Consider the following 6000-nt stretch of genomic DNA (forward strand, 5'->3'; position numbering starts at 1 on the left):
GCTCGGTCATATGGTAGCTCTATTTTAACTGTTTGAGGAAACTCCACACAGTTTTCCAGAGTGGCTGTACCAGTTCACATTCCCACCAACACTGCAAGAGGGTTGGTTCCCCTTTATCCACATCCTCTCCAACATTTGTTGTTTCCTGTCTTGTTCATTTTCACCATTCTCACTGGGGTGAGGTGGTATCTCATTGTGGTTTTGATTTGTATTTCCCTGATGGCAAGTGATGCGGAGCATTTTCTCATGTGCTTGTTGGCCATATCTATGTCTTCGGTGACATTTCTGTTCATGTCTTTTGCCCATTTCATGATTGGATTATTTTTTTCTTGAGTGTTGAGTTTAATAAGTTCTTTATAGATCTTGGATACTAGCCTTTTACCTGATAGGTCATTTGCAAATATCTTCTCCTATTCTGTAGGTTGTCTTTTAGTTTTGTTGATTGTTTCTTTTGCTGGGCAGAAGCTTTTTATCTTAATTAAGTCCCAATAGTTCATTTTTGCTTTTGTTTCCCTTGCCTTCATAGATGTATCTTGCAAGAAGTTGCTGTGGCCAAGTTCAAAAAGGGTGTTGCCTGGGTTCTACTCTAGGATTTTGATTGAATCTTGTCTCACATTTAGCTCCATTTTGAGTTTATCTTTGTGAATGGTATAAGAGAATGGTCTAGTTTCTTTCTTTTTTTTTAATGATAGTCACAGAGAGAGAGAGAGGCAGAGTCATAGGCAGAGGGAAAAGCAGGCTCCATGCACCGGGAGCCCGACGTGGGATTCAATCCCGGGACTCCAGGATCACGCCCTGGGGCCAAAGGCAGGCGCCAAACCGCTGCGCCACCCAGGGATCCCAGAATGGTCTAGTTTCATTCTTCTGCACGTGGCTGTTCAATTTTCCCAGCACCATTTGTTGAAGAGACTGTCCCTATTTCCAGTGGATAGTCTTTCCTGCTTTGTTGAATATTAGTTGACCATAGAGTTGAGGGCCCATTTCTGGGCTCTCTATTCTGTTCCATTGATTTGTGTGTCTGTTTTTGTGCCAGGAATGTTATAATTCATTGCTACAGGTGTTTTCAATTACACCATGCATATTATTGCAAATGACTCCTGAGAAAAATAGAAGACTCTTTTGGTCCCAAAGAAACATCGCTAATGGTGAAATTTCAGATTCCAAAATAAAAGTTATTTGAGGTATGAAGGGATAATGTTTTCCCAGAGCATCTCAAAGCCCACTTCAAAGGTAGCTACCCACTTAGCCAATTTTAGGTCAGCTTTAACCACTGGTAGCCTGGGGGGGGGGGAGGGAGGGAACTGGCATAACTGAGATGGAGATTTCCAGAATCTGAGAACCAGGAAACATCTTGGATGTTCCACAAGTGAGAAAACTGAAGCCCAGAGGGACGATATTGCTCTTTCATTCAAAGTTGAAGAACCCAAGTAGAAAATTATGATGTGGTGGGGTTCAGCAGGGATCAGAAGGTGACAGAGGGGAGAATGATGAAACTATATTAAGGACTCTGCCTTCTTAGCAGCATTGGCTCCTCAGGAAACTGTTACTGCACAATTTCTACCTAATCAGACAGAAATGGCTAGTCATCCTCTCAGTTGGCTGACCACCACAAGCCCAGTATACTCCCTTCTCATCTGGAGCCACGTTGTCCAGGAGAGGCTTCTCCATCCCAGTCTCTTGACTCAATGAGAGAAAGTCTAGAAATAATACTTTCATTTTTTAAAGATTTTATTTATTTATTCATGAGACACACACATACACAGCAAGAGGTGGGGGACAGAGACATAGGCAGAGAGGAAGCAGACTCCATGCAGAGAACCCAATGTAGGACTCGACCCCAGGACTCCAGGATCATGTCCTGGGCTGAAGGCAGATGCTTAACCCTTGAGCCACCCAGGGATCCCTAGAAATAACACTTTTAAACAGAAAATGTTTTTGCTTTTCTTTATAAAACAGTAGCCATTAATAACCATGGATCTGGAGCAGAAATAAAATGTGAACCCCAGGTCGGAAGCCTAGAAAAGGTATGTAGTAGGAAGGGAACTGAAGAAGGGGAAAGGGGTCTGGGGAGAATATCTTCCCAATATCCCCTCTGTTTTCTAACCCTACAATTTCCTTGCTTATCTTCCTCTCAAGTACATGAGAGGGAGCATCTGCCTTCATTTAAACCCAACTTTGCTCCCACTTCATCCTCTCATGGCACTGCCAAGGGGTGATGAACTGTAGTCTGCTAAAGTTTGATCTATTTTTCTTTTTTAAATTTATGCCATTCTTCTGATTCTTAAATCATTTTTACCATGAACTAAATTTATCAATTTTACCATAATATATTTGTAGTGCAATTTGTTCGAAGGAAAATAGTGAACTTTTTTTTCAACAATTTCTCATTTAACTGCTTACTAGTCATTTCCATTATTTTTCTAGGATCTTCATATTCATTATTAAAGGCTCTTTTCAGAAATGCCTACATTTTCACAATAAGAATTGTGGCCTGCTAAAGTTTTGTCTATTTTATTATTTGGCCTTGTGTTATTACAAATTTAAAAAGTAAGGAGAAGGACCAGGAGGATGGAGGGAAACTTGGAGCAGCACTTGGAGGAGAGAAGGAGGAATCCACCCATTGTTGGAGTCCTGTCCACAGATTCCAAGGATCTAATCTGGGATGCTGTGGATCTCTATCAGATGAACCTGCTGGAGTGATATCTGTTCTAGCCTAGCAAGCAGCTAAACTAACCTCAGATCCCACTGACATTCCTGTGGTGTGTCTATAATCAGATAATGGGACATTATGTTCCAGAAACCTGACAGTATCACAGTGGCAGTGCACAAAATGGCCTTTTGACATCTCAAGCAACTTGTCATAGGGGATCGATCCTGCCAAAGCTAATTATCTTGCAGAACTATTAAAGTTCCAGTAGTTAGGCTATTAATTAATTTATTTAGTGTGCATTGGACACTTTTCTACTAATTTTAGAGTAAGCTGATTTTTGATACTCAATGGACTGACTTATCAAAATATTAGTGTGAAAGAATCATGTTTTGAAGCAACAGGTCAAGGTTACTTTGTACATAGAATTTTGTTATGTTCAATAAATCTGGTTGGAGGAAAGTTTAGATCTTTTCTGGATTCTTTTTTTTTAAAGTAAGGATAATACAAAAGAAACTTTATATGGTTTATATCTGCCAATATCTGTTTTATTAATTATTAAAGCTAAATTTACAAAGTGTTTTTGTTAATTTTTAAATTACCATAAAATATCATTATATCATGTAAACATAAATTAAAATTTTACATGAAAAGTATGAGAAAATGACCTGTTTTCTTTGCCTAAAAATCTTTTTTCATATCTGTCCTAATAGAAATTCCTAAGTCTGATTTGTACTAAATCCCCAGCCATATCATATATATTTATGAAAATTCCCACCTTGTGGAGAATGAGATTTAAAAAGGTAAATACATCTATTATAGAAATGGTTTATGCCTTTAATATCCTTCAAAAAGCTAACCTAGAAAGGTCTCAGAACTGATCATTTAGTAACTTATTATTTAACACATCAATTATGGAACAAACTCATGATTTCCTTTTGAGCAAATTGCACTACACATACATTAAATTTGATAATACTTAGTTCATGTAAAAAGATATTTTAAAAATCAGTACGCCATCACTAGTTCAAAAATGAAATAGATAAAAACTCTACTGGGCTACAGTTCTTATTATGAAAACTTAGGTGACTCCAAAAATAGCTTTAGCTTCTGATGCTCAGATCCCTCTGAGTACAGCTTACTTGCAGCTACTGTTCTTGGTGGTGGACTTTTTGTGCTCAGACACAATGTGGTTGGCCAGCTCCCTGTATTTCAGCTCCCTGGACAGCTGTTTGGACCTCTTTAAGGGACACAGTCAAAAGCCTTTATAATAAGCCAACTGGGGAGCCTTGTCTGAGATGCATTCAAAGATACCATTAGGGAAAGAGCTCATTATTTACCTAGTCTTTTATAAAACACTAATCTCAGGATGCACCTGTCTCAGTGGCATATATTTTTCTTCTCCTCCTTCACAGCTTAGAGGCATTTTCATTAGAGCCCTTATTGTTGTACATAGAAATTTTAACAGAAAGTTCAGAAATTGTTGAAAAATCTTTTCAGTACCTTGGAAAAACATAATGGTGGCTGGTTTCAGGGTAGAGTCTATTTTTAGGCCTTGTATTCAAATGAAGTATTGAGTAAACTCAGTATCTAAGTAGATAAAATGCAATGCAACAAAGTCTGCCAATAAACCACACCATGGTAAATGTGATTGGATAGTCTTCCTTTCTGGCATGAACTAATTAGAAGAGAAAGAATAATCAGACTGCTAGAAGCTATCTGTGGCTTCGAATAAAAGGCTCTTTGAACAGACTGCTACCTTCAGTACCAAATTAATGTTGAGATATAACTAGCTCTACAGATTGTTTAGGGGCTTCATTGCATTAATGTCTGCATGAATCTTCTCCCAACCTTGTTCTATAAAGCCCCTTCCTCTGCAATGTACTTTTCTTTCCTATCTCTCAACAATGCTGCCTGTCCCTGTGTTAAGCCCATAAGAATGAGAACATGTGTTTCCTCCATGGTCTGGTGAACTCAACTTAATTCTCCCAATAACCCTTTATGGTATAGATTCTTTTTTAGCCTCATTTTTAGATGAAGAGAGGACACAGAGAAATTAAGTAACCTGTCTAAAGATGACAATGCTGATACATGGAAAATCATGGATTCAAATCCATGTCAGTCTGAGTCCAAACCCCAAGCACTTGCACACTGCCCTCTGTCATATTCTCTGTCAGACTGGTATTGCCTTCAATGTGTGGATATCCAGGCAGTCTAAGGTGATCCCACCTTTACAGCAAGCCTTTCCATAGTCTAATCTTTTCTTCAAAGGTATTATGGTCAGCTCAGGGGTATAAAAGCAAAAACCTCAAGTAAACCTCCCTTGCAAAGATGTTTTTTTTGTGCAACCACTGGAAAAGGTTTTTAAAGCAGTAGTTAACAAGTTTAACACATCCTGTGCTCAATTCTATATTGCAATGGCTGTCTTAAGCATACGCAAAGCCATTCCATGTTCCATAACTGCACCCAATATACTGTGTGGGGAAGAATGGAAAGCACAGAGTAGAAAAAGAGTTCATGTTATAATAAAACAGCCATTACTTGATGACCCACATTCAGTTCTCTATGCTTAAACATTGCTGCAGAAACCTGAATGTTGTTCCCACATGTAGAATATATCTAGTTATCCATCAGAGAAATTGGTGATGCCATCAATCAATGCTTTTGCCTCTAATTAGTTACCACATAGTTATGTCAACATTCTTTCCTAGCTCTTTAGAGATGTTTCCTCGCCATTTGATATTACTGGGGAGAACAAAACATTCAGTGAAAGAGTAATGTTGAGGACTTAATTATTACTGAAAAGAACAATTTCTTTAACATTGGTAGTCCATGTGACACCAATTAAACCGAAGATTTAATGAATCAGAATTTACCCTACCTCTACGTTTGCCAGTTTATCTCACTCACTTTCCTTACTACCCTTTATATTATACTCTTGTTTCTGTTGGTGTTCAAACCAGACATTGCTAAACTAATAAGAGTCACCATTGACCAAATGACAACTATGCCAGGAACTCTGCCAAACACATTTTAGGAAATACCTCAAGTACCTTCCATGACATCCCTGTGAAGTAAATAGTATTATTATCTCCAGTTTTATGGATGAAGAAACTGAAACACAAAATATCATCATTTTTCCAAGATTATACAGATGGGAATTTGGAGAGCCAATAATCAAATGTATTTCAAAGTGTTTAAGAGTCCAGGGGCAAGGTATTTTTGTTAGATATGAATGTGCATTAATTAAATTTTAAGATATTTATAAAAAGAATGTACCTGTCCTATTTCATAAGGATTTTAAGTCATGACACTAAATAAGAGTTTTGATCTTTTGCAAAGATGGAGAAGGA

General features: G+C 37.9%; 1 pseudogene; it reads left to right on the forward strand.

Annotated features, from left to right (window-relative positions):
* The first annotated feature begins 2568 nt into the window (after positions 1-2568).
* LOC118353780 (ragulator complex protein LAMTOR5-like) lies at positions 2569-2842 on the forward strand (annotated as a pseudogene).
* The last annotated feature ends 3158 nt before the right edge of the window (positions 2843-6000 follow it).

The sequence above is a fragment of the Canis lupus genome, chromosome X (assembly GCF_003254725.2).
Source record: "Canis lupus dingo isolate Sandy chromosome X, ASM325472v2, whole genome shotgun sequence".
Taxonomy (NCBI): Eukaryota; Metazoa; Chordata; class Mammalia; order Carnivora; family Canidae; genus Canis; species Canis lupus.